General features: G+C 32.6%; 1 long non-coding RNA gene across 3 annotated transcripts in view; it reads right to left on the bottom strand.

Annotated features, from left to right (window-relative positions):
* Positions 1-6,026: 6,026 nt before the first annotated feature.
* LOC127723183 (uncharacterized) overlaps positions 6,027-27,885 on the bottom strand; it is a 34,378-nt gene continuing 12,519 nt past the window's right edge. For 2 of the 3 annotated variants that reach the window (XR_007991926.1, XR_007991928.1), the window contains exons 2-10: positions 23,261-23,340; positions 17,463-17,516; positions 16,347-16,530; positions 15,399-15,503; positions 12,664-12,790; positions 11,429-11,558; positions 10,320-10,475; positions 8,497-8,604; positions 6,027-7,705 (exon numbers count right to left, since the gene is read on the bottom strand). This is a non-coding gene — a long non-coding RNA (uncharacterized LOC127723183). Of the gene's footprint in view, positions 7,706-8,496; positions 8,605-10,319; positions 10,476-11,428; positions 11,559-12,663; positions 12,791-15,398; positions 15,504-16,346; positions 16,531-17,462; positions 17,517-23,260; positions 23,341-23,732; positions 24,452-27,885 lie in introns of those variants that run through there. The other variant, XR_007991927.1, reaches the window with a different exon arrangement.

The following is a 27,885-nucleotide window of genomic DNA, read 5'->3' as shown; positions in this document are numbered from 1 at the left end:
TTTCTCATGCTTGCATGACCATAAAAAAAGTCTTCTTTTTTTTAATATTTCACTTGTCAGAATAATTAAAAATTTGAAATGTTTCCCGCCTTGGCTATCCTACAGGATTATCATGAAAGACTATTTCCCATTAAAAATGTCGCATAGGATTATTTTTTCTCCTAAGGGATTTAATTTGTCCTATGGGATTTCTTTTCTCCTATAGGATTTTGTTTTCTCCCATAGGATTTTCTTCTCTCCCTTAGGATCAATTTTGTCCCGTAGGATTTTTTTTTCTCCCTTAGGATAAATTTTGTCCTGTAGGATTTTTTTTCTATTGGATACATGTACATTTTGTCCTGTAGGACAGTTTTATCAGGTTTGCTGTTTTTTTACACAATATATTTATGGTGGTGTTTGTATAGTGTTTCCATATTTAATTAAAAATAAAACCTCAAAATAATACATCATGCACTTCAAACATTCCAATACTTTTATGCTCGTCAATGCGAATAGTCTGCGTGGTCCAGAACATGGAGTATCAAACATCAATAGGAAAGGTATATTTAGACCTTGCGACAATAAAAACTTTTTACATCGGATGTGACCTTGAGAGGTCATACCGGTGTTATGTTGCCGCAGAAATTCTGCACACGTCCCTTGCGCTTTTGACTGATAACCGAACGTATTTCGTATAAATACGCGGATATTATCGAGTGCAAAATAACATTCCTTATCGCTTGTAATAAATTCATTTCTTCAATGAATACTCATGAAAATAATTTTTAAGAACATAAATAAATAATATGAAAATGTTTTGTCGTGAGAAACATATATATATCAGTAAAACAATCAATAATATCTATGCACACGTACCGAAAAATTGTGTTTGCGGATGAATATCTCGAAAACGCATTCCAACAAGAGCGGGCTTGAAAGAAATTGAGAGGCGAACCCTGTCTGGCAGGTATCATATTACCGCCTGTCATTTATTCATCATCCAACATAACTTGCGGTCATCCGATGTTCAGTACTTCAGTACTTTGATTTAACTTGTATTGTTGGCTTACAGTCTCATAGATCTATATAATTCAAAACCAGAGTTGTAAACTTTACCTCAGAATATGCAAAAGGATCAATGATTAATTGTCCTTCTTAAATAGAACAAGAGTGCACACGCTGAAATGTCTCGCATGCCTTACTAACCATGATTGGTTTTATGTTGATAGTCCTAAAGATAAAGTTTTACTACAAGTATCACATAAACTTAAAATTATCAATGATCCATCAAAATGAGGTCAAGGTCATATAGACCAAGCCAGACAGACATGTACCCCTTACAATCATTCCATGCATCAAATATAGTTGACCTTATTGCTTATAGTATCTAAGAAGCAGACTTAAACAGGAAAACTTAACTCTGACCAATGAACCATGAAAATGAGGTCAAGGTCAGATGAACCCTGCCAGACAGACATGTACACCTTACAATCATTCCATACACCAAACATAGTTGACCTATGGCTTATAGTATTAGAAAAACAGACCAAAACACAAAAACTTAACACTGACCAATGAACCATGAAAATGAGGTCAAGGACAAATGACACCTGCCAGACAGACATGTACAACTTACAATCATTCCATACACCAAACATAGTTGACCTATTGCTTATAGTATTAGAAAAACATACCATAACACAAAAACTTAACACTGACCAATGAACCATGAAAATGAGGTCAAGGACAAATGACACCTCCCAGACAGACATGTACACCTTACAATCATTCCATACACCAAATATAGTTGACCTATTGCTTATAGTATTAGAAAAACAGACCAAAACACAAAAACTTAACATAGACCAATGAACCGTAAAAATGAGGTCAAGGTCAGATGAAACCTGCCAGACTGACATGTACCCCTTACAATCATTCCATACACCACATTTCCTTTCTCTATTGGTACTGTACACGTATACCTAACAACAAAATTATTTTCATTTACCCGTGTTTAAAGTTATTGCAAATGGATGGTAATTTTGTTCGAGCATATTGTTTTTCTTTAATTGTTTAACATTTCTTACCCATATAACATGTTACTCTATTATTCTTCCCTTAGTTTATTTATTTTGTATCAAAATTATTTATTTTGTAAAAATATTTCCTTTCTCTATTGGTACTGTACACGTATACCTAACAACAACATTATTTTCATTTACCTGTGTTTAAAGTTATTGCAAATGGATGGTATTTTTGTTCTAGCATATTGTTTTTCTTTAATTGTTTAACATTTCTTACCGATATAACATGTTACTTTTATTATTCTTCCCTTAGTTTATTTATTTTGTATTTACATTGTGTCATAGGTCAAATTTATTTGTTCAGTGTATGTTCAATGGTGTTAATATGTCCTTTGATTGAGTTAAGCTATTTCAGTTGATATTTTATAGTGTGTCTTTCTATGTTGTGATGTTACACTATTGTTTCAGAAAAAGGGTGAAGGTTTGGTACCATTAAAACGTTTAAACCCGCTGCATTTGTTTGCACCTATCCTAAGTCAGGAATCTGATGTTCAGTTGTTGTCGTTTGTTGATGTGGTTCATAAGTGTTTCTCGTTTCTCGTTTTTTATATAGATTAGACCGTTGGTTTTCCCCGTTTGAATGGTTTTACACTAGTAATTTTTTGGGGCCCTTTATAGCTTACTGTTCGGTGTGAGCCAAGGCTCCGTGTTGAAGACCGTACTGTGACCTATAATGGTTTACTTTTATAAATTTTGACTTGGATGGAGAGTTGTCTCATTGGCACTCATACCACATCTGACCTACTGCATATAGTATCTGAGAAACGGACCTTATCACGTAACTTTAACCTTTATCACTGATCCAGGAAATGAGGGTGAGGTCAGGTGAACCCTGTCTGACGGACATGTAGACGTTGCAAGGAACCAATATACCGAATATAGTTATCCTATTACTCATAATAAGTGAGAAATTCACATAACAAAAAAACTATAATTTTTTTTCAAGCAGTCGCTGAACCATGAAAATGAGGTCAAGGACAATGGACATAAGACTGACAGAAACTTCGTAACATAAGGTATCTGCATACAAAGTATGAAGCATCCAGGTCTTCTACCTTCTGAAATATAAAAGCTTTATAGAAATAGTTTACGCCACCGCCGCTGCCACCGGATAGCAATACCTGTCTCACTCTGCGACTTTCGTCACAGGCAAGACAATAAAAACAAAACAACTCAACAAAACAAATGTCCTCATGATTTTTACCTTTCAAATAAATGTTTTACCACAAAGAAGCAATTTAACAATGTTTAAAAATACCAAGAAACAGATACTGTGAATAATTTTCATTTACACTTACTAGTTAAGCTTGAAATGACAAAAAAATCAATTCGAAGAGACTGCACCAGTATTTATGTGGTCAATAGATTACGCTTTGTATCTAATAAATTGTTGACGCAGTGATATATTTCGTCTTTATTCAATTTTGATAGTATGATGCAATTGTTTGAAATTAAAATTGTGCAAAACAATAAAAGTCAATGAACCATAACTGAAGGTGCAGGGACAAATAACCATCTTGGAAATGAGAAATGCCAATACTAATACAATTGCATACCAAATTTCACAAGTGTTTCCCTTCCTTAAAACTGACCAAAACACAAACTTTAACATGTAGACTATGCAAAAGTTTCAAAACCAAAAGACCATGACTGAGGGGGCAGGGACTAACAATATCCATGGAAATGAGATGTGCCAATGTCAATACAGCTGCATACTAAATATCATTGACCTACCACCAGTGGTGCCCCTTTAACTAACCTAATCACAAACTAGTACATTGTTGACGCCGACGCTGACACTGCCAGAAAAAAAATCATGTTTAAGTCTGGCGTTTTCTACTTTGTCCAGCCAGGACAAAACCTGTTTGTATCATTGAATAGGTTCAAAGGGTGCTGCTCAGGAGAGTCTTGAAGTTGGATGTGCACATATTAGCTCATTTAGAAGACCAAATCCATGTGAAGCTGGGAACACTGATGATAGTGCAATTACTTTTATGTGTAGTTGTTTCATAATATTTCATGAAAATGTTTTCTACCCAACATTCTTTCTTATCCAATAGCAAGGACCACATTTCTCATGAAATAAATGGCAATTTATTACTTTGACAATCCAAATAAACATCTAGAATATTCAAACTATTTCTCATGCTTGCATGACCATCAAAAAAGTCTTCTTTTTTTTTAATATTTCACTTGTCAGAATAACTAAAAATTTGAAATGTTTCCCGCCTTGGCCTTTGATTCTGGTACTTTGACCATTAAATGATTACATTTAGAACCTTACAAATATTTCATACATTCTCTTTTTTTCTTGAATAATACATTAACTACAGTGTAATGAGGTTTCTTGGCCTTGAATTGAAAATGAAGGACCAGTAAGTTGATGAAAGGACAACCCAGAACCTTTTACAAACAAAATTATAAATTAAAACCTCTACTATTGTATTAAGACAAACAAATTAAAAAAAAAGACAATTATTTCTGACATAAAATATTTATTTTGTATTTACAAAAGAACTATGGAAAATTGATACATCAACACATTTCTTTCCAAATGAAAGTTGTTATTTACACTGGTGAATTCTATCTAAGATATACATCTTTTTCATTAAATGTCAATACTTCAAAGCATAAAGCCTGACTAATAAAAAAAATACGAGTAAAAAAAGTAAGTTCTATTGTCTAATAATCATACATGCATACATTTGAATTTTAAGGCTAAGTAAAGCTTTCTATTTCTCATCTTGTACAAAAGAGAAGGTTCAATAAGGCCCCAATATGACCCCTACTACTACCTATAATTACAAATTATTATTGAATGGCCTTTATTACAATGCATCATAGTTAAAAAATTCGTAAAGGTTCCGCGGAACCCAGTGTCTCGCCTACTTTTGGTGTTAATCGCAGGCTCAACAAAAATGAGGAAAAAAATTAATAAAAATATTCCTCTCTATACTATCTTTTGATTGTAAGTAGCTTCTGTCCAAGTTTGGTAAAAATCCAGGATAATTTATGAATCTAATAAATGTTTTAAAAACTTAAACTGCAGAATGTATGTAATGTTGACTGGAAGAAAAACTAAGTCCATTTATAAGTAAAATACAGAAAAAATGGAACAAAATTTTATCAAAATTTCCTTCTAGATACTAGCTTTTGATCATAAACAAGCTTCTGTTTAAGTGTGGTACAAATCCAGGATAGTTTAAGAAAGTTGTTAAAATTTTAAAAACTTTAACCACAGAGTGAATGTTATGTTAACTGGTAGAAAAACTAAGTCCATTTATAAGTAAAATACGGAAAATATGGATTTTTTTTTTTACAAAATTTACTTCTGGATACTATCTTATGATCATAAACAAGCTTCTTTCCAAGTTTTGTAGAAATCCAGGATAGTTTAAGAAAGTTATTAAAATTTCAAAAACTTTAACCACAGAGTGAATGTAATGTTTCCTGGCAGAAAAACTAAGTCCACTTATAAGTAAAATACGGAAAAAATGGAATTTTTTTTTTACAAAATTTACTTTTGAATATAATCTTATGATCATAAACAAGCTTCTGTCCAAGTTTGGTAGAAATCCAGGATAGTTTAAGAAAGTTGTTAAAATTTTAAAAACTTTAACCACAGAGTGAATGTAATGTTTCCTGGCAGAAAAACTAAGTCCACTTATAAGTAAAATACGGAAAAAATGGAATTTTTTTTTTACAAAATTTACTTTTGAATATAATCTTATGATCATAAACAAGCTTCTGTCCAAGTTTGGTAGAAATCCAGGATAGTTTAAGAAAGTTATTAAAATTTCAAAAACTTTAACCACAGAGTGAATATTTGTGGACGCCGCCGACGACGACGACGACGACGACGACGCCGACGGAATGTAGGATCGCTATGTCTCGCTTTTTCGACAAAAGTCGAAGGCTCGACAAAAAATGAATAGATAGGAGAAATGCTGTTTTTTTTATCTATTAATTTATCGGCATTTTTTTCATGAAATAAAAATAAGTATAACTTTCATTTCCTACCAATTAAAACAGGCTAATTTCAATAGGTTTTTATGCATCATCTTCAAAAGCTTTTCAGCCTGAAATAATTTACTTCAAATTGGGACATAATAGGGCACTTACCACATCTACTCCTTTCAGAATAGAAATAGCAATTTCACCATTTTTAAAATAATCACTGAATTAATTTGTCAAAACACTCACTGAAGCAATTAAAATATTATTTACAAATATTTTGTTTTATATTTACATTTATACAATTGTGAACATTATATATATTGCACTGCTATACATAAACACTTAGTTTTCAAAATAATCATGATTTTTTTGTGTGTTAAAGTTAAAAACAGAATTCCATGCAACAGAGGCAAACTATAGTACATCAATGCAGATGATATTTTGCTTCATACAGACATCTGCTAAAACCCTCAATTCATAAGGAAGTCAAGACATAGAAGTGGTGTCAGTATGTCTTCCTTCCATGTTTAATTGGAATGTCTAATAACACCATAACATATCCATTACAACAATAAGCCAAACTAAGTATCAGTTTCAAAGCTTTTAAAACTTTATATCCATTGGGCCAAATATAAAATTTAAATTGTTTGATGTTGCCTACCTACCCGAAAAATTTTATGACACAAACTGTTTCCAATTTTTTTTTAAAAGATTTTTTCCTGCTTTAACGTCGTTTTCTTGTCTAAAACATGTAACAAAGAATTTTTTAAGGGTGTCCTTGCATTCAATCGATTCAGATTTTAAATTTAGAAATGCCTTTTCACCTTGGTGTTAAATTATACATTCATACCATTTCAACAACATTAGTTTCTAAGATATTGGCCAAGATAAAACGGTTTGAAATGATACATTACTAACATGTTCATTGATATATATATTCCATTTTGCTTTAAAAAATAAACTCATGAAGTAAAATTTGATAAAGTCACTACAGCTTTAACTCAAATCATTGTGACTTCTATATTGCAGAGCTGTCTTTACAAAAGGGCAGCAGTAGAATGATTTATTACTACAGATATTTCTAAAGTCACTCAAGAACAACACTTTGTGATAGTGACTGAAATTTTGCTGTATAGCAACTTAATAAGAGAGTGAAATATTATACATAGCTACAAGTTTCTGGGAATTAAACTTGACACAAAACATGCTGTAGTCATTTCATTAATAGCAACACAAATTTGGCAGCACAGTGCTCATTAGAAGATGGTTTATCTATCAAATGTTTCTATGAGGTTCATTACAGACAAAATATAAAAAATACAATTCAGTAATAAAAATCAGTTTTGAGGTCTTAAACCCGTGGTCAATGTGTGACAATCCTGACATTGGTGTTCCTATTAAATGTCTGTATGTGGTTGTTAATTGCCGCCAACATATAATCCTCCATAGCTGGTTGTGGATGTTGTGGTTTCTTGTATCTTCCCATATTTTGTGGCAAGGGAGTCTTTGGCGCAGGACGTCTTCTCTTCTCCAAGGCTGATAAGTAGTTGATCCACCAAAGTTCATCTTCTCTATTTAGTTTACCATTCTTTACCCATTTTGGTAGATCTGTTCTCATCAACAGAATGATACCACTAATTTTTTCCATATTCGGTTCTACCAACCATGAGGAATGTCAGCTTGATCTGTCAAAAAAACATAAATAGATATAGATTTGAAATAAGTAACTAATGCTTCCATTCCAATTCTCATATAGTTCAAATAAAATTACATAGATGCCAACCCTTTTTTGGTGCAGGATAATAACAGAAAATCAAGTCTCAATATGATCACCACAATATCTAGTGGGGACTGTTCTGTTCAACAAAAATAATTAACAGAACAAAAACAAGCAAAATATGGACTATAGCACGTTATGGTCTATGGTCGGGAAATAATTCCAATTACTGAAAATCGTAATTCTTGGCATCTATACATTTTACTGACAATTTACAAACTTGACAAGCTGCTCAAGGCAGTGTCACTGATCAAATGATCAAGTTGAACTCTTAATCTGTGTTTTTAAATGAACTTTAGAATTTCAGTACATTTTAAGCAATTGAATCAATTGTGATTTTTAGATTCTGTGACATCTGACCTACTATAAGGTCATACGACTAGCACTTTTGCTTTGTTATGTGAAACATTTTCTCTTTTGATGATATAATTTTATAGGAAATTTTGTGAAATTTTGTAATGACAAACATATACATGATATAGTGATAAAGTGTTTAAATTTGCAATAAACGAATAATGGAACTAAAAATGTTTTGCATGCTGTAATGTCTTAATTTAACAGTAACTGGAAGTAAGGATAACAAAAAATCATACATGTATGCAAAAGAACTTCTATAATAATATTCAAATACCAAATTTTGTTACCATGGTAAGTCCATCTATCAGTAAAAATATGCAAAAGAATAAAATAAATAATTACCTTTTTTACAATTTCCATTTTCACCAATATTGCTAGGAACATTATCACAAATTTATTTTTGTTGTCATCAGTTTGAATATAAAGTGTAGGAGGTAAACCACCATTTTCCTAAAAGAAAAAAAAAAGCTATACATATTATATATTCATGATATCTTTACAATAAAAAGTTTTCCAATCCTTTAATACTGAACAAGACATATTACCTAGCATATAAAGTATGCCAAAGTTAAAGTAACACAGCTGAATTTTAAGAAAAGATGTATTTTCAACAATGTTAATTTATGGTGAAACTCATGAATAAATTGTTTCATTTCACCTCTTATCATGAGATAGGCAATTTGTTCTCCACTTTTTCAGTGAATTTATCATATTTCTTCGAAAAAAAATAGATCAAAGACTAAAATGACCGGGTTGCACACATTGTTTCTTAAACAATGGAGAATGGTTTATGGGTATCTGGGTTGAAAACTGTAGGAGTTGATTACACAAAAACTTGCACCCTCTTTAATAAATTTTGCTGAAAAATGACTAAGTTTCCAAGTCTGGAAAAATGAGAAAAAATTCCTCAAACAATTCCATAATAGCAGGTGCACAACTTTCACATATGTGCAATCTTCCTGTGAAGTTTCAGGGATCTGGGTTGAAAACTATAGGTGGAGTTGATTACACAAATTAGGTACCCACTTTTCCCCGCCCGCCTGCCTGCCCATCATCACCATACTATAATCCGGTTTCCCGGGCAAAAATTTTGCTTATATTTCCATAATATTTTACTTAATTTTTGGTATAAAGAAAACCATTAAATACCACAGAAAATAAAAATGCAATTGAAATTTATAGACTATATTATTAATAATGTTCATGCATTTAGATGTTCATGCATTTAGATATATATATAATTCAGAAATGTGAATGTGAAAATAATCCTCCATCAAATGAGATTTACATAGTGTTCAAGTGCAAAAGTAAACAAAATAGACTTTCAGAATTGTTTTTTAAAACTATCAGGGTCAGCAAGAGATTGACACAAGCATGCTGTTGGTTTTCTTTTTTGAATTTGTTTTCCATTTTGTCATCACATGGCATTTTAGCTAAGTATAGGGTATGGGTTTTGCTCACTGCAGAAGGCCATACTTTGACCTGCAATAGTCAATATCATTGTCCGTTAGTCTTTATGCATAATTGTTTCATTGGCAATCATACCTATCCTTATTTTTATATGAAATATATAGCAACATTACACCCACCACATCTGTCAATGACTTTTAAGTATTGATTTTGAGAAAAGCCTACAAAGCAGGGTTAAGAACAATACTATAATTGTATTCATAAAAGAAAAGCAATTATAGGCCTATCCTCTTATGATGTTTATCATAGTCATGAAAATGAAGCCACCAAAATTTCATACTGATTTCCATACTTGTTGCAAACTTGGCACCACACAGTCCAATAATGAAAAGTTCATATAAGTTTATAACTGTTAGTGATATTGATGTATCTAACTTTAAGGGTTTTAAAGCAACCTTGTCAAATTATTATTTCCAATTTAATATGATATGCTAGATTGGACTCATCTGTTATTTTTCATGACTTTATCATGTGAACTCTTTGGATAGTTGTCTCATTGGCAATCATACCACATCTCTTAATTTTTATATTGTAGATGGTTCTTTGATGTTTAAAATTAATGGACTAAAAGTGGCTTCCATACACTTTGACTTTCTTGTAGATACATAAATTGTAAAGTTAATAAAAATGTGTTTTTCTCCTGCATGTGAACTTTAGTCAATTGTTTCACTTTGAACTTGATAATTAATACTTACTTTTGTTACATCGCCTAACACAGACATCAAACAATTCAAGGTGATATTACAATCAGAGGAAAACTGATCTGTCCATGTAAATGTGTATGCCTTATTTAATCCGTGACATAAAACACCTGTGACATGGTGGTGCATTTTTTCAAGTGTTGTTTCATTCTGAAAAAAAATTTGTTGAAAAACATGTGCTCATAACTCAAACCAGAATGCACTCACAATTCAAAATATTGGCAAACAGGAAGTAGTTATCTGACATATCTGAAAGGTGCACACTTAACAACTCATCTCTGTTGAGCTGCTGACCAAATAAAAAGTCATTGTGTTCAGTAGTTTCTGAGAAAAATGTGACAAAAAAGGTTAAGTTCATTCAAATATTGAAAAATTCAAAGTATTAGCAAACAGGAAGTAGGTATCTGACAGATCTTCAGATGCTTCACATATCACAAGTCATCACTGTCAAGCTGCTGACCAAATATGAAGTCATTCTGTTTAGTAGTTTCTAGAAAAGTTTAACGAAATATTTGTTGTACAAACAGATAGACAAGGTGATACCAATATAGCCCCCCTCTTCTAGAATGGTATAATATTTGTCTCATACAAAATGCCTAAAAGAAAATAAATACTGCTAGAAGTTTTTTTCCTGTCAGAATGTTTATTTTAGCTACACATCCAGTTAGTTCATATGATTGCTGCTTCGCCTTAAGTTAATCAATCATTTAATAACAAGTAAATATAGTACTAAATAAAATGTCAACACAGAGATAGGTTTCCCATGTGTGACCTTATCACAAATTCTAACATTTGCCTGACATTCGTAGCAAAATTAAAAGAGACCATTCGAATGATATACCAAATATTTGTAAAAGTGATTTTATAAAGTACAAATATGATTAATCTAACACTGTCAACCCGTTTTCAATATTGAAATTGATTATTGCAGTGAAATATCATGTTCTTTTCAGAAATATACATAAAAGTAACTACCATGAAATGTATTATGTAAGAAGTATGTAGTGATGTATCATCCCAGTGGTCAGACCAGATAACCTTAATCTAGTTGTATAGACATAATGGACTTTGCAATTTTATACACACTTCCAAAATAAACTCACCTTAAAATGTAACGTAAATCTTGGCAGATTTGTTTTGGACTGATCCATATTGTCACTGATAACAGATGTATACATGCTTGGATGTTCTTTGGATTTCTTGATGTGTTTAAAATATTTTTCTCTGCAGAGACTGAAAAAAAAATCAAAATATATACAATATACCCACAAATGGCAGAATTTCACTGATGCACCACTATCAATACACCCCAAAACTCAAACAGGTTTTAAAGTTAGAGAAAAAAAATGTATTTAAAAAAAATAAATACGCACATGGATGCACGACTAAGTTGCGCTAATTCTATGACCATGACTTCCTTATACCCAACACACCTTCTAGAAGTGGTGATTAATCATGCCAGGTTTCATTACCCAACATCAAGGTGTAGTGATGTTAGGAAGCGTAAACTATCTTTATACCTATGCATGGGGGTGACTAAACTAAAGAGCCTGTGTCGCTCACCTAGGTCTATGTGCATCTTCAACAATGGACATTCTCCAACATTGTAGACTAAAATAGAATTTATGACAATAATCTCTTTTTTGTTGATATTGTATTGCTGATCATTTTTCTGTTGATAGTTTCTCTCCATCTTCTTTAGTTTTTGCCCAAAACACAAAAAAGGGTAAAAAAAACAGTAATTTAAGGGCAATCACTCATATAAAGTGTCTACTAAAGATTTCAGCAAAATTTAACTTGTTTGTAGATCTTGTCTTGCTAATCATTTTTGCTTTTTAAAGTGTATCTATCTTTTATAGTTTTCAAGATAATAGGCAAAAACACTAAAAATTGGTAAATATCGCCATTTAAGACCAATAACTCCAATAAAGAGTCAACTGACGGTTTTGATGTAAATGGACAGAAGGTAGATCACAACATTCTGAACATTTCTGCCCTGTCAGATTTATCTCTATTAATAGCAGTTTTCAAGATAATAGACAAAACTTGCATTTTACCCCTATGTTCTATTTTTAGCCCTGTCAGCCATTTTGGTTGGCAGGCATGGTCATTGACCACCTTTTTTATACTAAATACCCCAATGATGATTGTGGCCAAGTTTGGTTAAATTTGGCCCAGTACTTTCAGAGGAGAACATTTTAATGAAAAACGAAGGACGACAAGTGATGAGAAAAGCTCACTTTGCCCTTTGGGTCAGGTGAGCTAAAAATGGGGATGTATCTGCATTAAACATGAAAAATACAAGAAATTCATATTCAAGTGTGGAAAGAATTCTTACTATTGAAGAAGCATATGTGCTCTAGATCATCTCTTGTCCTTCAGCACCCCAAATCAATCTTTGTCAGTTTTTCGCTGATGGTCTCTTTAAAGATTACACACTCGTTACATTTGCTGAGCTTCTGATACTACAAATAAAAAATTTGTAAGAGGTTCTGCGGAACCGTGTCTCGCCTGCTATTGCTGCTGTCAGTGTAAAAGTGTAATGTTGACTTAAAAAGTGAGTCCATTTATCAGTAAAATACAGAATTTAAAAAAAAAAATCAAACTTTTTCTTTAGATGCTTTTTTCATGGTCTTGAAGATTAGCTTCTGTCCAAGTTACATAACAATCTATGAAGGTTTACAAATTTATCATGTCAAAAAAGTTGAATCCCAAACTGTCTGTAAATGTTAACTGTAAAAAACTAAGTCCATCTATCATAAAATACTGAAAATGAAAAAATTAATTTTTAAAAGTTTGCTTCGGACATTATCTCTTAATCATAAAAAAGCTTCTGCCAAAGTTTCAGAAAATTCTATGAAGGTTTGATAAAGTAATTAATGTGTAACAAACTTTAACCCCAGTCTGTATCTATTTGTTAAATGTAAAAATAACTAAGTCTATTTATCAGTAAAATACACAAGTCCATTATCAGTAAAATACAGAAAAATGAAAATAAATATTTTCAAAATTTTGCTCTGGATACTGTATTTTGGTCATTAACAAACTTCTGTCCCAATTTCCTAAAATTCCATGAAGGTTTGACAAAGTTATTGATGACTGAAAAACTTTAACCTCAGACTAAATCTGAATGTTAACTGTAAAAAAAACTAAGTCCATTTATCAGTAAAATACGGAAAAATGAAAATAAATATTTTCAAAATTTTGCCCTGGATACTGTCTTTTGGTCATAAACAAGCTTCTGTCCAAATTTCCTAATATTCCATGAAGGTTTGACAAAATTATTGATGACTGAAAAACTTTAACCTCAGACTAAATCTGAATGTTAACTGTAAAAAAAACTAAGTCCATTTATCAGTAAAATACGGAAAAATGAAAATAAATATTTTCAAAATTTTGCTCTGGATACTGTATTTTGGTCATAAACAAGCTTCTGTCCGAATTTCCTAAAATTCCATGAAGGTTTGACAAAGTTATTGATGTCTAAAAAAACTTTAACCACAGACTGAACCTAAATATTGACGCCGCCGACGAAGGAATCTAGGATCGCTATGTCTCGCTTTCGCGACATAAATGTCGCAGGCTCAACAAAAAGGACATCTATTTAATTCTATGTACAATTATTAATTTATGCATGAATGGACATTTTTTTTATATGACAGAAGTGTTAACTATCTGCCATAAAGCAGGAGGTATGATATAAATAGCCTTTATCAGGCCAATGAAATTTCAAAAAAAGTTAAGTTATTCAAGACTTTCAACATTAAGTTCATTTTTTTTTATAAATAAAAAGGTTGAAATATAGTAATTATTCTAATTTTTGAAGGCCTAAGGTGACCTTTAGTTGCTTAAATCCATGTCAATTGGACTCTATAGGATAGTTGTCTCATTGGCAATCATACCACATTACTTATTTTATACTTGAGTGCAGAAAGGAAATTTTTTTTCATAAACATGTTGACATTAACATATTTGACCATTTAACACATAGTTTTTGGACAAAATTGATGTCTGTCATGACTTTACCCAAAAATATATTTTATACACATTAACATCTTTGTAAAAAAATTTTGATAGCATATGTTTTTAGGTAAAGCATTGGCATAATTACTGTTGAGATGTGTCAGACCTTGATGATTTCCTATTTTTCAGATATGATTTAGACATCTGCATATTTTGTTATCAACTTTTTACTGATTATACCTTGAAATGAATTTCAATGAATTTAAGAGTCATTATTGACCCTTCATCATGTTCATAAACCAACACCTTTGTTCTGAATATTATTCCATACAAACCTTTTGTCATAACAAACATTTTTCAATTTGTTTTAACTGTGGAAATTGAACACCGTTCAAGTAAATTGTAAAAAAAAAACCTCCAGACTGTACCTTAACTTTTACTTAAAAATGCAAAAAGACCAAAAGACAAACAACAGTATACAAAACACAACATAGAAAACTAAAGACTGAGCAACACGAACCCCATCAAAAACCGGGGGTGATCTCAGGTGCTCCGGAAGGGTAAGCAGATCCTGCTCCACATGTGGCACCCTTGGTATAAATTACATGAGTGTTTGACAAAAGTTATTTATGTCTAAAAAATGGAGCCACAGACTGAGCATACTAGGGGGAGGGTTCAGCCAGCTCGAATATGTTTAACCCTGCCACATTCTTTATGTGCCTGTCCCAAGTCAGGACCCTGTAAATCAATGGTTGTTGATTGCTGTCTGTCATATTTTGTTTTTGTTTATTGCTTTAGCATAAATTAGGCTGTTGGATTTCTTGTTTGAATTGATTCACATTCTGTGAGCTTTTATAGCTTACTATACAAAATGGGTTTTTCTTTGTTAAAGGCCTTACAGTGACATGTAGTTGTTTGCATCCTCGTCATGGATAGTTGTTTCATTGGCAATTATACCACATCTCCTTTTTAAATACAAATGTTGTATATATTAAAAATTAACCAGGCAAACTACAACAGAATGTTGAATCGCTACTTTTGATGTTGGGTTGCTGTCTTATGGATGTGTAGCCTATTAACTATTTTATTCATACTAATATGGTATTATACCTCCTTCTTTTTATGCCATACACAATCCTCCATGCATATTCACATACTCTCCTACCAGTCAGCACAAAAGTCAACTGTTTGTCTTCTAAACTGGCATCATTGCACCTGTGTACAAAAATAAAAATCACTTGGAAAAATGTAAATAGATCTCAAGAACACATGTTTTCATCTGATCTGAAAGAAATGAGTAAAATTTACAAAGGATATCCCTACATTATTTGTATGTATCATGAGACATATTATTTTTTAGAAAATAAACACCATAGTTTGTTCTTGTGTTGTGTTGTTGCATCATTGTCCCAGGTTAGGGGAGGGTTGGCGCCTTCAAACATGTTTAACCCCGCCACATTATGTATGTGCCTGTCCCAAGTCAGGAGCCTGTAATTCAGTGGTTGTCGTTTGTTGCTGTATATCATATTTGTTTTTCGTTTATTGTTTTGTACATAAATCAGGCCATTAGTTATCTCGTATGAATTGTTTTACATTTTTCATTTCAGGGTCTTTTATAGCTTACTATGCGGTATGGGTTTTGCTCATTGTTGAAGGCCGTACGGTGACCTATAGTTGTTAAATTCTACGTCATGTGGTCTCTGGTAGAGAGTTGTCTCATTGGCAATCATACCACATCTTTTTATTTTTCTACCAGAAGTCTGCTATCTTTGTTGCAGACAAAACAAAAAAATATCTAAATAAAACTTACTTTAAATTAAGTTCTATTAGACTTCTTAATAAGTTAAGGTAGCTATAAGCAGAAGGCAGCATGTACACTCAGTATATCAGTATGTGAAAGTACATGTACTTGCCAGTTATTGGTTTGGTGGTTTAATATGGTTTTCTCAACCAAATTATAGCATGTTATATAGCATTATGAAATTGTATAAATCCAAGTATTGTTGCATATCAAACAATCAAATAAATTCTATTCATATATATATATATTGAGTATACCTTATGTTTCACTCAATGAAATCTGACTGTTCCTCATGGGTCTTTTTATACAACATAGCTTGACAGGTCTGTATTGTCTGAATGTTACTGGTACTTAGAACATTTTTTCTCACAAGGCTGTTTATAACATTGAAGTCAGTCTCCTTGTCTTTTAATACCTTTGATGTTTTTTCATGTTTCCTGGCTAAAATTAAAAAGAATAAAAGATAAAGTTGTTTGGAGAAATATCAGAGCCTTGCAATTCTAAAAAAATACTTGCCAGTCTATTCTATCTAAAAACCATGACCAAGGTTTGGGGAACAGACTTTTTTTAAATATCGCCTGGTCTTAAATGGAAAGACATGATTCGAAGTCTCATTGATACATATGCCAAATCTTTTATTCAGTGACAATATAACAAACTTTCCTTTTTTGAGAAAAAAGAAAACTTGAAAAATTATAAATTTACTCAGATAACTAATTTCAACATTAGTGAACAGTAGATAGTATTGACGTAAAGTCAGATAAGTCTTTTTCAACATAAGTGTATATGTTGGATAAATATAAATTTTTAATGGGTTTGGCGTAATCATGTGTCTCGCCTGCTATTGCTGCTGTTGATGTTAAAGTGTGAGGTTGCCAACAACCAAACTTGTCCATTTATCAGTTATATCTGAATTTTCTTTTGTAAATCTAATGTTTTTTTTCAGATGCTATTTCTTAATCATGGAGATACTTGTCTAAGTTTCATAACATTCCATGAAGGATAAACAAAGTTATTGATGTCATAAAAATTTAACCCAAGACTTTAAGTCCATTTGTAAATTTCTATTATTCAGTTTATCATGTTTATTAGGGAAAATGAAAAAAATAATTTCAAAATATTGTTCTCGATACTGTCTTTTGATCATAAGAAGCATCTGTCAAAGTTTCGTAAAATCTTATAATGGTTATTGGTGTTTGAAAAACTTTAATCTTAGACTGTATATCAATGTTAGATGCAGAAAAAATATGTCCATTTATCAATAAAACACGGAAAATGAGAATAAATACTTTTCAAATTTTCCTCTGAATACTGTTAAGCTTCTGTCCAAGTTTCATGCCTTTAACATATTTTAATTAATTCTTTGTTCTCACCTATTTTGTGCTTTGCTTTTCTAACATCAATGTAGTCATCTTCTGTGTCACTGTCTACAAAACAACAATAATTATGTCATGCGAGTAAAATAAAATTATTCATGTTCACTCCTCTTATTCTACAGTAGGGCATGTAGGGGTCCGAAGAACTAGAAATTAATTTGGTGTGGCCTTTTAACATCTTGTTTCAAAAATATTTCTTCTTATATGTTACAAATGTGGACACAGACTTGTGTTGTCTGATGGCGAATTTTGATAATGACTTGTGCAGGGGTGGATTCTTGTGGGTGCCAGCAGGCGCATTTGCACTCCAAAATCTAAAATTCTGTTGTGTTGTCTGGTGGGCGAATGTGGACACTGTTTCACATTGAAATAGTAATACTGCAGACACATCAGGAAGTCACAAAACATTAACAATGAAGGACAACTCTCAGGAGAAACACTTGAAAATTACTATGACTGATGCATTTGTGTGATGTGGTTCTACAAATATGTTGCATATTTGATTTTGTCATGCCTAGACTCCCAAGACCAAACTGAAATTTAAAAGATTTAAATAAAAATAAAATTTGATCGAAACTTTGAAATATGAATTTAATGCAAGATAAAAAGGGTCAATACTTCAGAATTTCAGTGAAAAAGTTTGATAATGATAATAAAAATGCAATGAATAAATTTAGCATCTGTTTAGCCTTGTGAGTTTCATCTAATTTACATTGTTAAAAATGTAATCATTTGTCATGGAACGCATTAGTTGGCTCTGCATTTGGTATTTGTTTTCATCATGCCTGGACTCCTAAGGCCAAACTTAAATTTAAAGGATTTAACATGTTTAAGTAAAAATAAAAACTGATCAAATCTTTTTAAATTTTATTTTAATGCAAGATATAAAAAGTAATACTTTAATACATCAGAATATTAGAGAAAATTTTTGGTAATCATATATATGATACCAAAAGTGCAATAAACAGATTTAGCGTCTGTTTGGCCTTGGGAGTTTTGTCCCTTTTACACTGGTTAAAATGTTATTATATTCGATGGGACTCATCAGTTGTTTCCCTACAACCCATACATAGTAAGTGCACCCCCTCTTTTTAACCTCTATAAAAATCTTTGAAGGAAAAAGGCAATCATACCTTAATTCCTTATTTTTATATTAGTACTTTGTGGATCATGCATATAAAAGTTACTATTTCTTTCTGACCGATGGCTTTTTTCTCCTTTTTTTTTTGTAATGAAAAAATAATCTGATTCCCAACATCGAAGAAAAAAATATTTTGATAGGGGAGAAGGGGAAAAAAATTCTGTTTCATACTCAGAGTATTTGTCATTAAATTTTCAAAATGTTTAGTTCTTTAAAAAAATTCTCACTTTGTATGAAAAAAAACCAAATAATTTGATGCTTGCATGGTTTCATAATAAATTTTCAAAATGGAAAAAAAACCATATTAAACCCTTCCCCAAAGTAAAATGGTCCTTAATTTTGTTGTGTTGTATATATACATGTATTGGTATAATGATACATGTATATGATTGATCGATTGTTGTTTGCTTTATGTCCAGTGGAAAATACCTCATGCATGCTCAGGGAGAGAACAAATTAGCAATAATTACAATAGGAAGATTCTGTGCAAGGTAGGCCTACCAGGAAAGGAGGGGTGGATTTGGACTGCCACTGGAAATTAGCGATCAATGTTTGAAATGGGACAGAAATTTAGCCTTGCAACTGGCAACCTACAGAACCTCAAACAGTTGTTGCAATGATTCTTTAATATGTAGAGTTTGTTGCACTCTCTCTGCACGAAGCATCAGATTTAACATCCCCTTTCTGACCGCACGTTCCTGATATATGAATTCAAAAACCAAATATCAGTCAGAGCTCAGACATAAATAAGTCTAAATCTGCTTTTGACTCGTAGAGGTCTATATTTGTAGGTTTCAAGATTTGTCTCCCTTTAATTTAAGACAAATTAAGACTTCAATAAGTCAATTAGTGTTAAGCAAAAAATATTTGACCTGAATTAAAAAGTTGCAAATATTGATTCCTACAAGTCGATAAGTTACCAAAATTGGTCAACTTCAAGACCCAAGCATATTTATAAAAAGGTCATGCATCTACATGAAATTATGACAACATTGAAAGACAATGCTTTGTCTTCTAAAGAAAAATATGCATGAGAGCCTAAAAAAACGGAGATAATGTTTATTTACTTTACAATTCAACCATCTATAACCACACAAAATGAGGAAATAATCTTATGTTAAGTAAAAATGTTCAATTACATGATTATATACAGATAGCTCAGGTCCTTGTGAACTCTCAGACAGGTTTATGATGTCATAGGTGGTGCACTTTGGCCACCAATTAAAATTAAGTCTTTTCATAAACATAAATAGACCTAAACAAGTCTGTCATTTTCTGACTTAAATCAGTCTGAAAATGAAAACACATTTTTTTTATAAATACATTTTTTGACTTCTGTAAGTCAAAAACTAAAAACGACTTGTTTATGTCTGAGCTCTGACTGAATATCACTTGTATTTACTAATAAAAATGTATTAATTTAAAAAGAGGGCAAATGAACCCAGGGTTAACAGACTCTGTGGGCGAATGGTTGTAGGGCAAAAATGTTATGTTTGGCGAACAATCCCCATTCCATGGTTATAGGTTATTTGTAATGTTTCTACTTATGCAACAATGTGGAATTAAATCTGCACAGAAAAATTATGGGATTATTTTCAAGGAAAAGAAATATTTACAAAATTGGTTTTGATTTTTGATGGAAGGTGGGAAAAGGGATAAACTTATAAGAATTGGTCAGTTGATGACAGAACTGTGAATCTGTGTGGTTAGCCTATATGTTGAAAAGGGGGGGAGGGGGGTTATACTTGAAAGGGTAATCATAAATCGAATTTAGAAGATAAGGTCACAAACCAAAAACTGAGGACCGGATGTGATTACAGGGTACATGATTTACTTTGCGCCTGTCCAAAGTCAGGAGCCTGTAATTCAGTTATTACTATCAAATCTATCAACTCAAGACGACGATTACATAATAATGTTTTGCTTGCAAGGGATGTAATTTGTGACACTAGATTCTGATCTCAAATCGATCGATAACCAGCTTTCAGTCTATTTATAGAAATATATGTGTATATCACTTCAGAATTGTAAGGAAAATATTTGCTCACCAAGACTTTAGTGTTCAAGTTGTTAAAATTAACTTGTGAATGGGTGACCCATTTTGGAATTGTGAATGGGTGACCCATTTTGGAATTATAGTCATTTCGTACCCTAATCATTTTGTTCCCTCAATTTCGTACCTTGTCAAAAACCATTTCGTACCCTAATCATTTTGTACCCTCAGTTTCGTACCTTGTCAAAAACCATTTCGTACCCTGACCATTTCATACCTTTTATTTATTTAATCAAAACTATTAAAGTTTCCATGTGCTTAATTAAACCAATCACATGTCTTAATTTAGTCTATATTTGGTACGAAATTAGCTACCAATTATTCCCAGCATGCATTGTCACTTCTAACCGCGAAGAGCCAATAAATATTTTTTTTGATATTAGAGTATGTAATAAAAATAAATTGTTTTTTTCTAATAGAATAGACCGCCTCGGTGGTGTAACGGTTAGCGTGCTCGCCTCGAGTGCGGGAGGTCGTAGGTTCGAAATGCGGCCGGGTCAAAGCAAAGACTTGAAAATTGGTATTTGCTGAATCTCCGCTAAGCATGCAGCATTAAGGAGTAAGAGCAAAGACTGGTCGGCCCGGAGTCAGAATAATGTGTCCGGGTAGGGTGACATGTCTTCCTGCGAACTGTTACCTTGTGAGCTAGCACGTAAAAAATCCGGCTCAGCGTGTCGATCTAGTACAAAGCAGGGTTAGTATTCATTTCTCATTATCATGCTCTCGTCCTGAATATGCATCTGACCTGCCACTGGACGTTAAGCAACCATCCATCCATCCATCTAATAGAATAAAGTGGAAAAAGTGTATTTGTCACGAAAAAAAATAATATGTCCCACCCACTAAAGCATTCCCCCACTTAAGATAATGATTGTCAACTATATTTATTGACAAATTGGCACCAAAGTAACAACATTTGTTGAGGACATCATAGGAAGGATCTCTAAGTTTGGTCAAATAATGACAAATTCTGATTAGTAATTCTCAAACAGAAGACAACAAGAGTGCACATGCTGAAAAGTGTCGCCTGCTTTATATGATTTATTCTATGTTGTAAGTCCTAAAGATAAAGTTTTACAACAAGTATAACATAAACTTAACATTATCAATGATCCATTAAAATAAGGTAAAGGTTAAGGTCAGATAAACCAAGCTAAACAGACATGTACACCTTACAATCATTACATGTATACACCAAATATAGTTAACCTATTGCTTATAGTATACAAGAAACATACCAAACCAAAACTTAATATTAATCAATGAACCATGAAAATGAGGTCAAGGTCAGATGAACCCTGCCAGACAAACACGTACATCTTGCAATCATCCCATATATCACTTATAGTTGGCCTTATTGCTAAATTATAGTAACTGAGAAACAGACATAACCAGGAAAACTTAACATTGACCAATGAACCATGAAAATGAGGTCAAGGTCAGATGAACTCTGCCAGACAGACATGAACACCTTATAATCATTCCATACACCAACTATAGTTGACCTATTACTTATAGCATTAGAAAAAAAAGACCAAAACACAAAATTTTAGCATTGACCAATGAACCTTGAAAATGAGGTCAAGGTCAGATAAAACCTGCAAGACTGACATGTACACCTTACAATCATTCCATACACCAAATATTGTTGACCTAATGCTTACTGCATCTAAGAAACGGACCTTAATCATCATGATCATGTAACTTTAACCTTGATGTCTGATCCATAAAATGAGGTTGAGGTCAGGTTAACCCTGTCTGACAGACATGTAGACCTTGTCAGGAACCTATATACCAAATATAGTTATCATTTTACTCATAATCATGATAATACATTTGTAAGTAAGAAATTCATGTAACAAAAAAACTACTTTTTTTTCAAGCAGTCGCTAAACCATGAAAATCAGTGCAAGGACAATGGACATATGACCGACGGAATATTTGTAATATAAGGCATCTATATACAAAGTATGAAGCCTCCAGGTCTACTAACCTCCGAAATATAAAAGCCTAATACAAATAGTTTACGCCGCTGCCACTGCTACTGGATTGTAATCCCAATGTCTCGCATACCGAGACTTTTTGTTGCAGGCGAGACAAAAATGTCATTCCCAATAGGATTTCAGGGTAACATGGTAAACTTTGACCTCGGTTGGTGGCTATATGTATTTACAATCTTCAAACAACTACTAAAGTAACAACACTTATTAACTTGATTAAGACATCTCAATGGGAACATATCTACCAAATTTCAGTTCAATCCAGCATGGGTTCTCAAGAAGATCTTAGAAAATCGGCCAATAAGAAAATTCAATTAGCATGATTAGTCCTGGCAGCCATGCTTTTTGACGAAACAGCACCAAAGTCACACAAATTGGAAGGGACCTCATGGGGATAATCTCTACCAAGTTTGGTCAAATTCTGTTAATTAGTTCTCTAACAAGAAGGAGTCGAAAACCCTAAAGGCCTGCATGGGGATAACACTAGAAATTGTGTATACAATATTACATGGATAGAAGACACAATGATCTGTACACAAATGGGCAAGACTACAATAGCAACAAGGCAAAAACAGCAACTTCCATAATCACCATGATATACCTATTTGACTGTCCGCCGTCTGGTCTGATCTGTATTCCAATCCACCATGTCCATCGATATCTTTCTTCCTTTTCCTCAACCTACGATATAATAAGTATCATGCTAAAATCCAAATTCTAATACATGTACGACATTCTTCAAAGTTAACACTTTGTCTTTTTATGAACAAAACAGCATTTAATATGTAATATAACCAGAAATACTGTGAGCAAAGCTCACTAAATGATACCCCCTGCTCCCCCCTATGTGATGTTTTGCTATGGGAAACCCCAAAATTCATTTGAATTAAAATTTAAAATAGAAGGTGCACAATCATGGTGGATAACCTACGTCATGTTTTCGAAGTGTTTGCAAAATCTCATTTCTGTTCCAAATGATTAATATGGCATAAAAAGGGGTCTTGCCATTTATTAGTTTTTTATTTGCTTCAGGAGAACTTGAGATATCGTGTCTTAAAGTGGGCTTTGTTTACCTTTTTCGTGGGTTCCTTGTCCGTCAAATCATGTGACAATGACGTAGGTTATCCACCATGACAATAATCTGTGAAAGTTTCATTGAATTTCATTAAGAAATACTGACTAAAGTCAATAAAGTCAATAAAGAGTTAAATATAGGTCACAGCGACTTACTTTGCCTGGATGCTGACTTACTACCCCTGTACATAAAAGTTTACATGATCCTACAACTTATAGTTGCTGAGATATGAACATTAAACTGAACCAGTCATTGAAGCATGAAATGTGGGTCCAAGTGACCTACTTTTGCCTGATTGCTGACTTACTACCCCAGATACATCTGCATACATATGAGGTTCTATGTGTACATTCCTTGGAGGAAGTTCACCAAGCTATCCGTGAACATGAGTTGTCAAAATCAACTAAATACATGTATATCACAGTTAAAAAAGAGAAGATGTATGGAAAGGAGGACTTTGGTAATTATAGCTTTTATTAGGGTATTTATATATAGAAGTGTTATCATTTATCAGCAAAAAGTTCCGGTTTTGGCAACTAAACCAGAAAAAAGACAAGATAGTACAGCGATTCATGTTGCCATACAAAAGCAGTGATAAGGTATCAATTTGATGACAGAAAAATAGACGCAATCAAGATTTCATTCCAAATCCATATAAAAAAAAAACATCTTCTGAAAGTGTTACTGCATCTGGAAAATTTGAGATAATGACACTTTTCCTGTTTTATAAAAAAAACTAATTGCTCTTTTTTAGAACAAGAGAAAAGATGAAATATTTATTTATTACTTCTATGTAAATCAGATGTAATCGTCTCATATCTTCGGGTCTGACGACCCTCAGATATGAGAAGCTTACATCTAATACATACATGTAACAAAAAATGACCGGTCTAAAAAGAGAAAGTAGATACCATAGGGCAATGAACATGATGAAAAAAACAGACAACACCATAGTGAATAAGAAAAGCAACAGAAATACAGACAACTTAATAAAACACTTCACAGAAAATTAAGATTGAGCAGCATAAACCCTTTTATAAAAAAAAGTAGGGGTGGACAGGTACTCTGGGAGTGTAAGCAGTTCCTGCGGCACTAGTGGCACCTGTTGTGTTGCTTATGTATTCACATTTCTAATTTGGATATATTTCAGCAATGAATGTTATTTTACCTACAGTCATTGCAATAGAAACCAAACAATATTGGTAGGTTTAAAAGATATAGATATATATTTACACCAAGATGTCGTTAAATGAAATTGGATATCCTGCATTTATCATGCTTTTCTATAACATATGGTCAAATCACTGAAAGACCCCCCTCCTAAATTATGGAAAACTATCATTCTGCATTCACAATAATATCTTGGTGTAAATTAGATTCACCCAATCGGGCTTACGCGCTCATGTGTGTATCTAATACATATATATAAAATTCTAACCATATAATTGAACAGATATATATCATGTTCACATATTTTTTACTTGTTAAATTGATTGATTGTTGGTTGCTTAACGTCCAGTGGCAAATATTTCATGCATGTTCAGGACGAGAACAAATTAATTAACAATAAATAAAATAGGTAGGTCCTGTAATAGAGGCCGTCCGGGATGAAGGTCAGGGAAATTTAGACTGCCCAGGGGTGTGGAAATTTTTGTTGTGAGCACTTGTCCCTGGGCAAGTTAAACTGTAAATTTTACTTGTCCAGAAAAAAAGTTAATTGCCCTGAATTTCCCTGTAAATATTGAAGTATTTTACTATGAGCATGTATGATTCTTACTAGAAAAATAGAATGATGTGGTATGATTGCATGCAATGAGCATGATGAGACAACTCTCTACATGCTCTACCAGAGACCACATGACGTAGAATTTAACAACTATAGGTCACCGTAAATCTGTTTTGTATTACAATATAAATGATGTTTGTGATATTGTTTGTGAATAAATAAAAGGTGGTATGGGGTTAACATCAATCAGATAGAAACCCAAAAGCAAAACAACCAAAAGACATCTAGAGGGCAATGTTTTGTCCATTTCCCCAGACACCTGTTTAATTTTACTGTTTTCTTTCATCAGACAAGCTTGGTGTTTTGCAGAACATTGATTTTGGTGTCCCTTCTATCTATTAATTTGCCAACAAATAAGTAAGACTTTTGATCAGCAAGATGTAGGCATTTCCTACAAATTGTGCAAAAATTTAATTTATTTTCAGAAGTTTCTCACTGAAGAGCCACGAGGTCTGGAATTCTCGCTTCTGTTTTTGTTTTTTTTCATATTCCTTGTCTTTCTCCACCTGTGTTTTCCGTTTTTTTCTCGACTCGTCATTATTATTTTTATTCTTTTTGTCTTGATCACCAGGTCTTGGTGTTTTTATCAGGTATTTATCCATCTCGCTAAGACCCATGCAATCATGAAAAATTAAAATAACACTTCTGTGAGATGGCAAATAAAACCTAATCGACGATCCCGGGTCAATGGACAAAGATATCGCAATGTTTATGAGACCCGGGTTCGCATACTTAGGCCATAAAAAAGAATATGTTTGTTTGCCCTAACCCTACCTACCCAGAAAATAGCTGCCTACTCAAAATCTTTTATTGTCCTGATGTGAAAAAGTTTTTTTTAATCAGATAGGCATGAAGACTAACAAACGTCTGACACTTCAATTTCTCTTTGTAGAAAAAAAAAAGAAAATGCCTACCTACCTACCCACTGTCTCTACCTTTGGGTAGGGTTTGGGCAAACCAAAATATTTTTAAATGTGGCCTTATTTTTATTAATTTTGGTTATCGATCTATTTCCGTTTTTTTTTTTATACTTGTCATCATGAACATTGATGTTTTGATTTAAATATATGTTTTTCACGTGTTGATCATTGGTTTCTTTTACATAAAATAATACATCTTAATAAATTATGAAAATAATTCTATATTTTTGATTAAATGAATTTTGTCAACTGTAATTTTTTACTTGTCCACGGGCAACCCAGACAAAAACAAGAGTGCACACACTGAAATGTCTCGCCTTCTTTACTAACCATAGATTTTATGTTGATAGTCCTAAATATAAAGCTTTAGTACAAGTAACACATAAACTTAACATGATCCAAAAAAATGAGGTCAAGGTCAGATAAACCAAACGAGAAATACATGTACACCTTACAATCATTCAATAAACCAAACATAGTTGACCTATTGCTTATAGTTTCTAAGAAACAGTCTTAACCAAGAAAACTTAACATTGACCAATGAACCATGAAAATGAGGTCAAGTTCAGATGAACCATGCCAGGCAGACATGTACACCTAACAATCAATTTATGCATTAAATATAGTGGACCTATTGCTTATAGTATCTAAGAAACAAACTTAACCATGAAAACTTAACATTGACCAATGAACCATGAAAATGAGGTCAAGGTCAGATGATACCTGCCAGACAGACATATAATCCTTACAATCCTTCCATACAACAAATATAGTTGATATATTGCTTATAGTTGAAGAAAAACAGACCAAAACACAAAAACTTAACACTGAGAAATGAACCGTGAAAATGAGGTCAAGGTCAAATAAAACCTGCGAGTTTGACATGTACATCATAAAATATTTCCATACACCAACTATAGTTGACCTATTGCATATAGTATTAGAAAAAAAGACCAAAACTCAAAAACTTAACTTTGACCACTGAACCATGAAAATGAGGTCAAGGTCAGATGACACCTACTAGTTGGACATGTACACCTTACAATTATTCCATATACCAAATATAGTAGACCTATTGCTTATAGTATCTGATATATGGACTTGACCACGAAAACTTAACTTGTTCACTGATCCATGAAATGAGGTCGAGGTCAAATGGAAATTGTCTGACGGGCATGAGGACCTTGCAAGGTACGCACATACTAAATATAGTTATCCTATTACTCATAATAAGAAAGAAATTAACATTACAAAAAATGTTGACTTTTTTTTCAAGTAGTCACTGAACCATGAAAATGAGGTCAAGGACAATTGACATATGACAGACAGTAACTTCGTAACATAAGGCATCTATATACAAAGTATAAGGCATCCAGGTCTTCTAGCTTCTAAAATATAAAGCATTTAAGAAGTTAGCTAACGTCGCCGCCGCTGCTGGATCATTA

Source organism: Mytilus californianus, unplaced genomic scaffold (assembly GCF_021869535.1).
Source record: "Mytilus californianus isolate M0D057914Y unplaced genomic scaffold, xbMytCali1.0.p SCAF_13, whole genome shotgun sequence".
NCBI lineage: Eukaryota > Metazoa > Mollusca > Bivalvia > Mytilida > Mytilidae > Mytilus > Mytilus californianus.
The sequence above is the reverse complement of the archived record's forward strand: the minus strand, read 5'-3'. Positions and strand labels throughout refer to the sequence as shown.